The sequence below is a fragment of the Ambystoma mexicanum genome, chromosome 7q (genome assembly GCF_040938575.1).
Source record: "Ambystoma mexicanum isolate Mex_15411 chromosome 7q, UKY_AmexF1_1, whole genome shotgun sequence".
Taxonomy (NCBI): Eukaryota; Metazoa; Chordata; class Amphibia; order Caudata; family Ambystomatidae; genus Ambystoma; species Ambystoma mexicanum.
Genome location: NC_090941.1, coordinates 644,495,628 through 644,511,463, shown reverse-complemented (window position 1 = coordinate 644,511,463; position 15,836 = coordinate 644,495,628). Strand labels below are relative to the sequence as shown.

Sequence of the window (15,836 nt, the reverse complement as noted above, 5' to 3'; positions counted from 1 at the left end):
ATGGGTGCAATACCAGTACTCACCACTACCAGAAGCCAGCGTTTTTAATCATTTCTTTGTAAAAGTTGAACAGGGAACCCCAAACTATGCCAAAGAAAGACTTGCTGATGGGTAGAGACAATGTAAAATTATATTCTGAAATGACTTGACCGAAGCAATTGTTTAATGTATGTATTAAAAATATGGGTTATATTGTAAGAAGAGACAATTTGTAGACATTGGTTGCAGAGTTAAAAAGTGTTCCCACACTGGGATCAAAGAGATTCCACACCTTTTCCCTGGACAAAAGAAGCTTCCTTCTGTCCTTGGCCAAGAGGTTGACAAACTGGTGTGAACAGGAACTAGCCAAGGCACCCTGGCATGTTGCTCTCAGTCAAGACAATGGATTCTTTGGGATGAAAAGAATATGCTGATTTGGGTGTGACTTGTCAACAACTGCTCTGGGAGAGACAGGACATGTGACCTCTGAGTCAAGCCAGTTCTAGGGGCGGACCAGACTGGGATGTGGATTTAACATTGCCCCAAATATATGTTTAAGGAAAATGGTTCTAAAATATTATAACAGGCTGACAAAAATGTACAACTTTGAGATTGTGACAATGAAAAATTCACCCACAATTTAAGACTAAGCTGGACGCCGTGTGATGTTCAGAGACCAAACCCCAGAATTATTAATATCACAGCTGCAGTGTTGTTGCTATGAACCTAAGAATTTACAGTAATATGCACAGAGAGGAGCTGCATGCATGTATCAAATTTGGTGCAGAACCAATATTGGGAAACTTACCAAAAGCGCAAATAAGTTGTCATTTCGGAACTAAAGCTCGTAGGAACATGGGACTTGACCAGAGACAAGCATTAATTAATCTGTGATGTGTATATGTATTATGAACAAGTGTGCACCATGGAAATATGTTTGTTATGAAAAATTGATTTTCTAAGTAAAAGCAAAGGGGAGTTTCTTCCCTAGAGGGTAAATGGTAGCATCATGATGACACCTCATAACATGCTGATCCTTTCTCCAGTCAAAAGACAGAGAATCCTCTAACCTATCAAATTGGGTTGGGCATAGAAAATCAGCCTACCCACCCACTTTGGAAACACATAAATAGGAACTGCTGAGACCCAGATAGGAGACTCCTTTTTCCACTACTCACCGATTCCTGCGAAGCATTCTGCCGGACCATATCCAGACAATATACAGATAGAGACTCCAGATCTAGATCCAGAGACCAGAACTTAGCATCCAGACTCTAGAACCAAGTTCTAGAACCCTGAAGCAAAGGCCTATTTCACAAGCTGAATCCTTTTCAGCAGGCCTTCAAAATCTTTTGCAACCTGATTCTAACCCCTAAACTTCCACAGGCCTAACCAAACCATTCAACAGCCGAGTCGTGCTGTTTGCTTCTAGCTAAGAACCCTGTGCTAGTACCCAGATCCAGACCCAGAGAGAGCAGTGCTGTAATCCAAGACCCGTCAGATCCAGTTCAAGAGGCCGCAGACCACCGTGCAGTGCTGAACACAGAACCCAGAGGGCCTGAGACCTGTCCGGTGGTGATAGTGAAGCCATACCCCTTGACCAGATCTTTGACGAGGCCCATTCTATTCCAAAGCTAGGAGTGAGTATCTAGTCTAGAACTGTCCATAACCAATCTCTTAGTTTAAAGTAATCCTCTTCCAACCATTTTAAGGTGTCCAGAACTGCATTATAGAATCTTGTGTCCATCCTGTTGATTTCAAATCTCTAAAGCGCATCTGTCATTTCTGAAATCTTGACTTTATTTCTGCAAAATCTACCTTCACATAAACCTCTGTAACTTTCGACCTGCACGCCCTATAAGCGGAATTTAACTGTCCTTTTAAAGCTAAGATCCTAAGCTTTCGAATAAACCCAAAAGACATTCCAATTCATTATACATTTCCCGTAATTGCGATTTACGCACATGGAAGAATTACTGCGAATTGCAATTTGGCTCAATTTCATTTTCTGTCAAAATAGCTGCTCCTTGTTCTCCATTGCTGAAATTCGTTATCAATTTAATAATCATTCATGAATCATTGCTAGTGTTGACCTGTACCAATCCAAAGTAATTCTCACTAGTGCTGAATCTCCTTTCGTGAATTAAAATCAATTTAGTAGATTTTCCCATCCATTGCAATCATATCCAAAAGCGTTTTGACCTATGTTTTAAAATCATACCTGTTTTCTCTAAGCTTGCTGGGGGGAATTAGAATTGAACTGCATTCTTGATTGTATTCCTGAAACCTGTGTGCCCTCATTTCCATCTCTTCATATTGCATAGGGGGAGAGTGAGTAGTTACAGGGGAAAAAGTGATCACATTATCTTTTGATTGAAGTCATATCAAGTTATTTCTGTGTTGCATTCTTTCCCATCATTGCATTTCCTTGAATCATATAAGGTATTCGCTGCTACAGTATCCTTCATATTCATACTCCTAAGTGATTAAAGAGATTGTCAATTTTGTAATATTACCCATTGTTGATTACAGTCCATATTCATAAGTGTGCTATTCAGATATTCTTTTGTTCATAAAAGTGTGATACATATATTGTTTAATTCTTCAAATAAACCTTTTAATTTGCAAAACAAACCTACTTCTTGGCTCAGTGAGGTTAGGGGGATTCAAAGAGAGGGGCGTTATATAAGGGTTTATCATCCAGATTTAAAGAACTGTGACATCAAAATATATAAAGGGCTTCCATTGGGCATCCCATCCTAAGCATTGACTTAGTTGGATTGCTGGATTGAAGTCACTTATACACTATAAACTCCCATTACACTATGATGCTATGAGCAGTAAACTGTAGTCTGTGCGTCCATTCAAACAAACGTACAGTGTTTTTAAGCGTCTCAAACCAGAGGACTGTACGCTTACGGTTGCCTACACTAGCCATTGTTTTCTGCATAATGTCATTGCCCATAAAGTGAACTTGCTCATCCCCTCCACCATTACAGTGCCCATCTACTGTGAATTGACTGTACCTTTAATAGTACATACTCTTGACCTGTTCAGAAGTAGAACCTTGCCCACCTGTTAGCATATACTGTTATCAATGTTGTACTGACCTTGCCCACCTGTGCTAACACACTTTTGTCCATTATTGATTTTGAACTGAATGGATCTGTAAGCTTACACCGTGGACTGCTGTACTGTGTGTGTCTTGACTTGCCACTTAGTAGCCTATAGTCATCAACCATAATCGAATCTGCCCCTCCTGCTAACATCACATTGCCAACCTATTGTGAATTGACTGCACCTTTAATAGTATACTCTGTTAACCTGTTCTAGGAGTTGAACTTCCATACCTGTCAGTATACATTGTCAATAACCTGTACTGAATTTCCTGCACCCTAATTCGCATTGCCTGACTTTGAACGGATTGTATTGTATTGTAAGGATATACCATGGAATGATGCGTCATAACCTTCCCATTGAGTAGCTCATATCCCTACTATGTACTAACTTTGCCCTAGCTTACTCTGATGGTACTCACCACTGGGGGCACAGACACTCCCCTCTGCCTAACTAAACCATGCCAACTTCTCAGTTCCAACTAACGCTCATACGGCTGCTATGTCTTAGCGCTCTTATAACAATGGTCTGCCTTACTCTCATACCCTGCACCATGCAGGAGAGAAACACAAGATTTAGAGCAAGACTGCCTCAGATTTACGAACCTAAGACTAATAGCCTTAACTCCCAAGTCTCGGACAGATGGCTTAACATGAAAGATTCTCACGCCCACCTACCCACACTACTTGCAGAAAGTGTGCACAAAACCTATCCCAAAACTAACAGCCATAAACAAAGACCCTCCTCTACACTAGGGCAACACAAAGCGACAACCATCACTGGAGCCATCATTAACTCCAGATCCCTCCTGGCCCACGCCACAGAAATAGCAGCAACATTCTCTATGGTAGATCTAGACATTTTAGCTGTAACTGAAACCTGGCTTCATGATGCAGCTGGTCCAGGCATCATGTTAGCCATACCTGAGGACTACCAAATACTTAGAGTGGATAGACCTAACACCAGAGGGGGTGGCCTTGCCATCATAGCTACAACTAAACTAGCATTGAGGCTTTCCACGCACCCCGAACTTAAATCGAGTGAACTACTCTCTGCTAAACTCCCCATCTCTGACAAAAGCACTTTAACCATTTTCCTAGTATATAGACCTCCTGGTCCGATTGGCACCTTCGAAGAAGACCTCTCCAGCCTCCTCACTAATAACATCAAAGACACCTCACAGATTTTTCTATTAGGTGTCTTCAACCTGGGTTTCAATGACCCTAAGGACAAGTATGCTTTATCTATTGAAACTATTCTGACTGATCATGGCCTATCCCAAAAAGTCCTCACCCCGACACACATAAAATGGCGCACCTTAGACTGGGTAGCTAATCTAAACTGTGACATCACCATAACCAAAATAACCCCTCACCCTTGGACTGATGACTATCTAATCAACTTCTCAACTGCCATACAGTCACCAAAACAGAAAAACACTGAATTAGCTCCTCCGCTCCCTACCAGAAGCAAAAAAGACATCACAGTGGAAAAACGTCTCCCACTCCTTCTACCCACTCTATCTAATGCCTACAGTACTGACCCCAGTACACTAGTAATCACCTTTAATGATGCTATGATGAAAGCCCTTGATACCATTGCGCCAACCAAACTTCGTAAAAGTAAACAACAGGCTTACCTCAATACGTGGTTCACCCCACAGCTTAAATAATTAAGACTACAAAAGAGGAAGCTTCAAGCCATCTGGCGACATGCACCCACTACTGAGAATAAAACTACACTAACTAACTTTGCCAATACGTATAAAAAGGAAATAATCCACACTAAAAGAAATACCTTTAATGAAAGAATCGCCAAAGCTAACTCCAATACTAAGGAGCTATTCACTATCCTTCACAAAATGGAAAATCCTATACCACCTACAGACAATGTCCCGAAAAACAAACAATGGTGCACCAGCATCCAAAATGCCCTAGCCAATAAAATAGCCACTCTGCAAACCAAAATAGCTGCCAAAAAAGCCTCTCTCCGCCCTACTGAGACTCACCCCACTCCTCCCATCAATACATGTAGCTTAAATACACCTTTCAAATTTACCAACATATCCATACTGAATACTAAAAAGGTTATACTTTCATTGAAACCCTCCAATTGCCAGGGTGACAGCTGCCCCGCGCAAGTAATCAAGGATGCTGCCAGAGAGCTAGTTCCTTTCATCTCCAAACTCATCAACACCTCTTTCAACTCTAACACTGTCCCAACCAAATTTAAAGAATCATGGGTTCTACCACTTCTTAAAAAACAGACACTAGACCCTTCCGTCCCCACCAACTATAGACCTATCATTACAGTTCCTTTCCTCCTCAAAATTATTGATAGAGTAGCTTACCTCCAAATCCAAACCTATTTGGAGGCCAACCACCTCTTAGGATCACACCAATCCGGATTCAGACCTCAACATGGTACTGAAACAGCGCTAATTGCCCTAAATACACAAATTGACGAGTTGAAGGATAAAGGTAAAACAGCTATACTACTCCTCCTTGACTTGTCGGCAGCCTTTGACTTGGTGGATCATGCAGTATTATGTAACCATCTTGCATAAGCTTCTCACTTCTCGAGTGATGCTATAGCGTGGGTTCAATCCTTCCTAGCTAACCGCACGATGAGAGTGTTCTCGCCATCAGCCTTTGCAGACCCATCCAAATCTCCTGTGGTGTCCCACAAGGCTCTTGTATATCACCAACAATGTATAATATCTTCACCAAGCCCCTATTCGACAAACTTGACCGATTGGGTGTCACATATACTAATTATGCTGACGACACTCAGATCCTCATCCCCCTCTCGGGCAATTTTGTCGAAGACGCTGCTCTGGTGAACAGAATATACCTTCTCATTCAGGCATGGATGGCTTCACATGGACTGGACATGCCTGAACGATGACAAAACTGAGATCCTGATCTTGGGTTCTGACTCTAACCTAAAAAACTCAGTCCCAACTACGCTGCATTTAATATCGACAGCAAAGTAATCAAAGTAGTTAATCGGGTAAAAACACTAGGCTTTTACTTGGATTCCACATTATCATTAAAAAAAAAGTTAGTTCCATGGCCTCTTCCACAGCCTATACATGTAAATTAATAAGGGCCTGCAGACCCCTTTTATCTAAAACCAGCTGCATTACACTCGACAATGCATTAATAATGCCCATGCTAGACTACTGTAACGCCCTAAATGCCGGAGCTAACAAAAGTACTTTCAACAAAATTCAAACGTTACAAAATAATGCTTTGAGAGCAGCTCTGAATGTACTATGAAGGGAGCATATTTCCAATCATAGAAGAGACCAGCGCTGGTTAAAAATCAGTGACAGGATACTATTCAAAACAGTATCCCTCACCTACAAAGGTCTTAATAATGCCGCTCCCCCTTGTCTCTCCGCTAGACTTACCAGAAAAACTACAATGCACCACACCAGAGCCTCCAACCATCTCTGCCAGAAATTCCTAGATACAGACTCTCCAAAGAAGGTGGCTCTAGCTTCTCTGTTAAAGCTGCTCTCTTCTGGAATGCTTTACCTGCTTCCTTCAGAATGGAGCAACCTTACTCCTGTTTCAGACGGAACCTACAGAACTGGTTGCGAACTAATGACACTTAGTTATCGACCTTCAGCTGGACCCCGACTTCCCTGCTTGAACACTGCATGTATACATATCGCCCTCCCACTTGCCCCGTTAATGTATCTACCAGTTCCCATGGTTACCAGACCTAACTTTTATGTAATTTTGTATCTTGATGCAGGGCCATCTTAAGCACTTTGGGGGCCCGGGGCACGGACACCTCTGGGTCCCCCCTCCAACAGACCGAAGAAATTAAGGGATATAGGGCCTCATTACAGGTCTGGCGGTAGCCGTACCTGTAACAAAGGCACAGCTGCCATCAGACCAGTGAATTTACCGGCACCTGCGAATGGGCAATTACTGGGTCATGCCAAGGTCGGCGGACCCGGTAATTGCCCATTCGCGGGTGCCGGCAATAAGGGACTCGCCATCCCCATTCGGCCCCATAGGGCTGAATAGGAATGGGGAAGGTGGTAGCACTGGTACCGTTAATAACGGTACCAGTGTTACAGTCCTGTTCTGCTCGCGGATGCCGGTACGGCCACCAGGTCAAACCTGGTGGGTGCAAAGGCACCCGCGAGCAGAACTCGTAGTATGGCAGTACGGTAGCAATGGAGCCGGTAGCGCTACCAGCACCGTTGTTGCCTTACCGCCATACTTGTAATGCTGCCTCGCAGAGATCAAAATAAGCATGGTAAACTTCCTTTCAGATATCTTACACTCTTCATTCATGTTGCAATCCGAGTGATAAACAAGTAGCATTTCAAGTGCAAGATTAACAGTCTACGCGAGGGTACTTGCTTTCAAGCATAGGTTCAGCAAACATTTCATCAATAGCAGCCACGTGTGAGGTATACTAGACATAGTATAACTGCAGGACACACATTTTATGACAAAGGTACACATAATCCAGAATATTCTGAGATTAGCTGCCTCAGAGACAGCAAAAGTGCTCAAGCATGGATACAGACTACGAATGGGAAGAAAGGATAAAACTCCATATACCATAGAATAGAGAGTGGATGACGATGTGAAGATACCAGGAAGGTGCCTGTATCGAGACAGACTGAGATTAGAAGTGGGACATGGTTTTCAAGCAGTGTTGCCATTTGAGAGCAAAGAAGCAGGTGGTTGTGGTGTGTAATATATCAATGCTCACTATCATTATTTATTTTATTTTTATTTTTATTTATTTGTTTATAAAGCGCTGAAAGCCTGCGGGCATCAGAGCGCTAATAAAGAGACAGGACAACAAGTAGTGAGAACAGGACACAAGTGAATAGACCGATTTCCTCAGGAGAGACTAACCTGTTTCGCGAATTTAGTTGAAAAGAAATGTTTTCAATTTTTTTCGGAAGGAAATGTAGTTGGACTCGAGCTTCAGTGTGATGGGTAGTTCGTTCCATTTTTTTATACTTAGAGTCGGAAAGGCTTTTCCAAGTCTGTGCTGTTTTTTTAGTTGTGGAGGTTTGTAGTTGTCCTGTATTAGAGGATCTGAGTCGCCTAGTAGGGGTATACCAATTGAAATGTTTTTTGAGGTAAGCTGGTGCATTGCCGTATAAGCAGCGGTGAACCATAGTAAGAGATTTAAACATGATTCTTTCTTTAATGGCCAACCAATGGAGGGCCTTTCTTTCGCCAGTGATGTGATCCCTCCATGTTTTTCCCGTGATGGTCCTGATGGAGTTATTTTGAATCACCTGACATTTCTTCACGCAGTTGCTATTTGCTCCTAATAGTAGGGCATTACCATAATCCAATCTGGATAGTATTGTAGCCCTAGCGATAGTCGTGCTATTCTTTTGGTCTAACAAAGGTCTAATTTTTCTTAGTAGTATCTGGTGGTATTGACAGTTTTTCTTTAAGTAAGCTGTGTGTGCTTCAGTACCTAATGAGGCTTGAAGATATACTCCTAAGGTCTTCACTTTTTCTGAGATTGGTATTTGGGTGTTTTTGATGAAGAATGAGGAGTAGTGTGGGCTCAGTTTTCTTCTGGCCTGTATGGAACCGAATATCATGAGCTCGGTTTTAGAGCCGTTTAAGCACATCCAATTTGCTTTCATCCAGCATTCTATGATGTTGTATAATGATGAGAGCATGTCACTATCCTTGTCATAGTCTCCACTAAGTTCTAAGACCAGCTTGGTGTCATCAGCAACGTTTGTGAAAAATATACCCATTTGGGAGAGCATGGTGCAAAGGCAGTGCATGTAGAGATTGAAAAGGAGTGGGGAAAAGCTGGCTCCTTGTGGGACGCCACAGTCCACCGGTTTGGTTTTAGATGTTTTATTTCCCCAGACAATCCTTGATTGCCTATTTTGAAGAAAGGAGGCTATCCATTCAATAGCCCCTGAAGAGCAGTTTCCTGATTTTTTCAAGGCTTCTCAGAGTTTTGTGCGGTCCAGCAAATCAAATGCTGCCGAGAGGTCCAACAATATCAGTAGGCCTGATTTGCCTTTATCTAATATAGATAGCATTTCTGTCTGGAGATCTAACAGAGCCGATTCTGTACTATGACTGGATCTTAATCCGGACTGCTGTGGATGTAATAAGTTATTTTTGTCCACATAGCTTTGTAGTTGTTCTACTATTACTATTACTATTACTATTACTATTACTATCTACTATTGTAGATGAAGCAATACTATATATAGCCAGTGAAAGCATGAATGAGTATTTTTTAAAGATCATACCCTGAGAACGAAATCACTCTGAAGGGCTGACAATTTTGAAAGGTTTAGCGACTTGCAATTTTGACAGGTGAGGAAATACAAGATTAAATGAGATACCCAGGATCACACATTGATTAAGAGGTGAAGCTAGGATTCGTACCCACAATTTCTGCTCTTTACCAATTTATTTTCTAGTTTTTACCTTGAACTAAAATAATCCCATTTTACAGAACTGACTTGGAAAATATGAAAATCACTTAACCCAATATAAACATTTTAAAAAACAAAACGTTATAGAAACATATTATGCAAAATGGGAATGATTCTAGCATCATTGGGCCTCATTATAAGTTTGCCGGTACAGGAACTACAGTACCAGTAAGCTTGCCGGCACTGTAGTTCCCAGACAGGCAAATTACGAGTTGTGCTCGCGAGTGCCTTTCTGCCCGCTAGGTGAGACCTGGTGGGCAGAAAGGCACCCGCGAGCACAACATGTCGGATGCACCGGCACCTTTACAAGCGGTGCCGGTGCATCCAACCTCCCCATTCCTATTCAGCCCTATTGGGGCGAATGTGAATGTGGAGCATCTTTTTCCCAATGCCTGCAAATGGCCAATTACCGGGTCCGGCAGGGCCGTAATGACCCTTTAATTGCCCATTCGCGGGTGCAGAGGAAAAAAAGGACACAGGCGGCATTACAGGGTGAAAAGATCAGAACAAAATGTACTTATCAACAACAGACAGAAAATCCTGATGTGTGAGACTTCATTTTGTTGACTTGGGGATACTGACTTTTTTCTTTTTTTAATAAGGCTCCTTCTTGGGGCCCCCTCCAAGTGCCCCTTTTGCCCTCCTATAGAGACGTCTCTGTCTTGATGTTGTATCATGTTTTATGTATTTGCCTGTATTCTGTAACTAAGCTTTAAGTAGTCTTGTACTGCTGCGTCCAGCTACCTAAAGGTTTGTTGGGCATTACCAAATAAACAAACAAACAAACAAACTTTATTCATCGATGCAAAATGGGGTCCTTGGCTATTTCCGCACTTCCAAGCTTTGTAACTTTGCAATTTGCACATTACAATAGGCTATCAAATCTGGAAGTTGGAGTTAGTGCAATGACTAGGGCAGTGCATAATTACTACACAAGCAGCTATTCAGCATGAGGCTATCGTTTCTGTATTTTTGGGTAAATATTATTGAGAGGGTTCTTTCAACAAAAATTAGCCCGACTTTTAATACATTACGATAGGCCACCACGTTTGTGTTTATATATACTTATGATTGTGCTACATTTCTATTGCTAATAGACGCTGCCAATACAGTGGTTATTTATTGTGGCATATTTTCGTATCAAATGCATCTTCCTACGTGAAGACACAATTATGTTCTTTTCTTTTACCATTTTGTATAAGAAAATCGCTTCAAATGATTTGTTGTGTGAACTTAATGTTTTAACAGACCATTGAAACTGTACTCGCCATTGCATATTGAAAGATGTCTGCCCTTCCTGCTAAGAAAAGTACTATGGTTCACAATGTGACACTCTATCAGGAGGTAGAACCATAGAAACTGCAGCGCTATTTCAAGTCACCTTCACAATGTCTATTTTCCTAACATGATCAAGCGGTGAGAGCACCGCGAAACGCGTCGTTCTTTTGCTTTTCCTTGTCTTTAATTTAATAAAAAGGGATTTGTTTGTCTGGAACATTTAGGTTGTCCCTGCCTCTTTGCAGAAAGCCATCACAGTGTTTTTGCTGCTTTTGGGAGTGCATCCCGCTTTTTTCCTTTTTCTTTACTGGAAAAGGATTTTTCCTTCTAATATATATATATATATATATATATATATATATATATATATATATATATATATATATATATATATATTCAGTAAGAAAAACTTTATTAAAGGGACATTATGGTTAAGTTGCGTTACTAAAAACCTATGAAATTCACTAAAAAAAACTTTGTTAACGGGACGTTATGGTTCGAAGTAGGTTCGAAGTAAAACCGAAAAACCCTTGAAATTTCTCCAGTTATGGTAAGCTAAGCAACCATAACTCGCGCCACCACCGTGCACTGCTAAGACTAACACCCAGGACATCAAAGATGACATCACAAATGTCATTGATGACATCACTGATGACATCACGTGCCTGGCTCACTCTTTTTTCCTTTACTGTTATATCTAGTCCAGTAACAGTCAGGAACTAAAAATGTACTATAGTATTATACAAAGTATTATATTTGTAGACTTATACTTCAAATATGTTCTTACAGTAATTCACTTAGGGTCCACTCAAAGCATATGAAACATATACAAAGGGGAAAACACAAACTTGGAAGACAGCAATGCTTTCTATGTATGAAGATGATTAATAAGGTTATCAACACTGTGTTATAGTTCTGTTGTTTTTTTATTACTGTACTTTTAATGGATATGCTCATATGTGTACACGTTGCACTTACACTACTTTCTTGAGTGTCTATTCACAATAAGTGATAGGGCAAGATTATTAATATTGCATCTTCATCATGTCTGCAGCACACTATGGCTATGTTACTACATGTGTACCTTAGTATATTGGAAAAAAACTTCATAATACAATGCTATTTAGATTAATGCATTACGTAATGCACTACATACCTCATGATATTTATTCCAATGATCCTTAACACTTTTTTTTATTAACATTACAATAAGAAGCCCTTGTACAGACTTTGCATGAAAAGTAAAGGCACATGTGATGTCATCAGTGAAGTCATCAATGACATTTGTGATGTCATCTTTGATGTCCTGGGTGTTAGTCTTAGCAGTGCACGGTGGTGGCGCGAGTTGTGGTTGCTTAGCTTACCATAACTGGCGAATTTCAAGGGTTTTTCGGTTTTACTTCGAACCATAACGTGCCGTTAACTAAGTTTTTTAGTGAATTTCATAGGTTTTTAGTAGCGCAACTTAACCATAATGTCCCTTTAACAAAGTTTTCTTTACTGAATTTGATAGGTTTTTAATAGCGCAACTTAACCATAACGTCCCTTTAACAAAGCTGTTTTACTAAAGTTCATCGGCTTCTAGTAGTGGCATGTAACCATAATGTAAAGTAACATCTGACTTCATTGCACACCTTGTGGAGAATGCCACATGACCATATGCTGGCGCACAGCACGGTGACGTTTCTGACAATCCGTACACACTTAACAATAAGATGTATACCTCGTGGACAGTGTGGAAATACATTTTTTACTGATGTAGGAACTTCCACCTTCAACATTTCCCTTGCAGAGCTCCAACACTTATTCGTAGTCAGCCATTAACAATGTACTACACAGTACATACTTTTAGCAAAAGTACCATTTATCTGAAAACGAGATGAGCTAAGGCCATCCCTCCTCCCCACGAAACAGCACCACTGCTGCAATGAAGGAGCATTAGAAACACTGCCCCTACCTTACAAATAACACACGCACAACATTTTCCCCCATCCACCTACACCCCCATATTACTGTTTGGTGCCTCTTTGCTCATTTCCATCCGCAACTTTCCTTCTTAGCTGTCCTTCCAAAAAAAAGCCATCCGTAAACAAAGTAAATGTTCCTTTAAGAACCACCTTTTACAGTTTAAAAATAAAAATAAAAAAAATTGCATACCCTCCATCTACTTTATATTTCTCAGTAAAGGACATAGATGCAATAAGATTTTTCAACATTTTCATTTGCAGTTTGTGGTATGCTAATGGCAAGGGCCAGCAGGCCAAGTTATCAGGCCAATCAAAGCGAGAGTGCATAACGCGATCTCTGGATCATTATCCCCCTTCCACCCCTACAATGGGGGATGAATGCCATTAACAATCTAGATGTGCAAAGCAGTAACGTATGCTACTAAACAAGAGGATTTGTTGTTCTAACCCGGGACGCCTCCGGATTAGAAAACAAAATCTTTTTCCAAGATGGCCACCATAGAAAGGGAAGGCGGTTGTTCCATACATGACCCCTCTTCGCTTTCCATGGCAGCCTGCAAAAAGCAAAAAGGAAACCCAGTTAACATATTCCACTTTTTTCCTCCCTTTCAAATGTATCCTAATGTCGAACAACTTTACCACAAAGCCAGTCCCAGGTGGACATGGCCACTGTAATCCTATCTTTTCTCCCTTCTGGTCATGGATAGTAGACACATTGTGTGGATTATGACCTTATACCATGGCCCTGACATTCTGCCCACTCCCCATGGCTGTAGCCTACCCCCAGTCAATAAAAGTATACCGCTACGTTTTTTAACTACATTACGACACTTGTGTAATACGAAAACACTCCCACATCTCGTCACATAACCAACCATAATGATATTGTACACCTTTTTTGGATGACGTTCCTCTCCAGCGTAGCCAAATGCGCCCATAAGCACCTACGCGCCGTGAAGCAGAACCTGAAAATGAACACACAGCGACGTACATCGTAGCACGTTACATTTTGAAATAATAAACTGGTTTTTAAAAGAAAACATTAACATATTAGAATTTGTAAAGTACTTTTTATTTCACAATAAACTGTCAGAGAACATCAGACTATTCCCATTTTCAATCAAATAGTAACTTTGTTTCTTAGGTCGTCATCGAAAATGTTAATCGTGAGACGCACATTGTTCTTTTCGCATATACAAAGTATTCGTTTTGGATAAAGCAACCGCTTCGGTCGCACAGTGATTTGCAAGATGTCAACATGAACTTTGGCCTACACCACCATAAAAGATGTTATGTTACTTCTAATGGCCACTGCAGCGTATGGACAAAATGGGTCTGGGCTGTTCGTCCCACAAAACAGTGACGGTTAGGCAGCCGGTCATGAGTACGTGCATCTGGCGTGCAAAGAAGCCATCACTTGGCATCTGGAATCCATGGCAATCACAGTACGGCAGAATGTAGCTGTTCAGAAAATGTAACAGAAAATACGTATCAATACCCAACCTTTACCAAACAATTTCAAAAAAGACAAAAAGAATGTGGAAACTGATATACAAATCGATGTGGTCATACATGACATTTTAAAGAAATATTAGCGTTGAACATGGGTGAATCTAGTGATAGCCTACAAACGCCGAGAATCTGCACTCTCCATAAGTAAAAAAAAAAAATGACAACTACACAGAAGGATAGTACCTCAGTTACATTGCCAAAATTATTGTTCTGGTAATAAAAAATTAAAACTTGTTCCGGTGTAGTGTCGTCAAAAGTAAACTTACACGATATGTACTTGCACCAAAGAATCTTCTTGAACTGATATTACATGTGTCTTACAAACTACATAACCTTATCAAATGGTATTTTTTTCAAACTTTCACTCCCTGCATTCTTACTGAATTTTCCCTTTCGCTCAAGGTCAAAAAACAATTGACCCTTATGGGTTCAGTCAGATGCGTGGGCCTCCTGAGCTCGCAACCAAAAAAGCAAAGCAAGTGACCTTCACTCAGAATGAAAATCCATTCTGACTTTGCAACAACATATCTGAATGCATTCATGAGAACTGCTACTCCCATACACTTGCAGACCCGCTGTTTCCATCAAACAGTGCAGGTGGCTGCCTCAGATTTCAAACTCTAGGACGCCAGTCTGCCTGCAATATTATATTAAATACATTGTAACACAGACGCTGTAAATCTTCGCCTTTACTTAATGGATACTATATTGAGAAGCAACTTCCAATTTACCGTATGACTTTGGTGACAAGAAAACACCACTTTTTGACTTCCTGCTGCCACATCCCTTCCCAGCCTCATTAACCCTCACCTTCTGAAACAGTATTTCATAAGTTTAACAAGTGCAATGGTGTGTTGTTTTATATGTGTTACCGGTGATGTCCGCATAGACCAAAACACAAATGAAAGATGGCGGGCGCAGCGAAAGCATCTGACGCACTTCACGCTGTTCAACAGCCAATCAGAGAACGCATCACATGTCCGCGGACATGACGCTACGGATTAGCCAATCGGTATCTTGTCCGCGGAACAAACAGGGAAGTGTGTCCGCGGAGCGGACATAGATATCATTTATTTTTTGAGACATACTGTTTGGTCGTTTTAAAGAAAACTACTGGACGGATTGGCACCAAATTTACAAAAGCACGCTTTCGGGACCAAGCTCCTGCCGCAAATTTGGTGAAAATCCGTCCAGCGGTTTGGGCTGTAAGCGTGCGCAAAGTTTTTCCCCCATTCAGTCTATGGGAAAAAAAAGACGTTTTGGGACCCCCCCATAACGTTTCCCCCCCGGACCAAACATCACCAAACTTTGCAAAACAAATTCACAGTGGCCCATATACTTTTTTTTGCAAAGTTTGGTGTGGATTCGTACAGGGGGAGCTGAGTTATAAGCCGCCCAAAAAGTGCTGTTCCTATGGAAACAGCAACTTAACCATAACCGTGTAATATATATGTATATATATATATATATATATATATATATATACACAAACACACACACACACATACACACCAAAT

General features: G+C 41.0%; 1 protein-coding gene across 2 annotated transcripts in view; it reads left to right on the top strand.

The window, feature by feature from the left end:
• LOC138528519 (cilia- and flagella-associated protein 337-like) overlaps positions 1-15,836 on the top strand; it is an 875,503-nt gene that overhangs the window by 565,561 nt on the left and 294,106 nt on the right. The gene's annotated exons all lie outside the window — the stretch shown is intronic.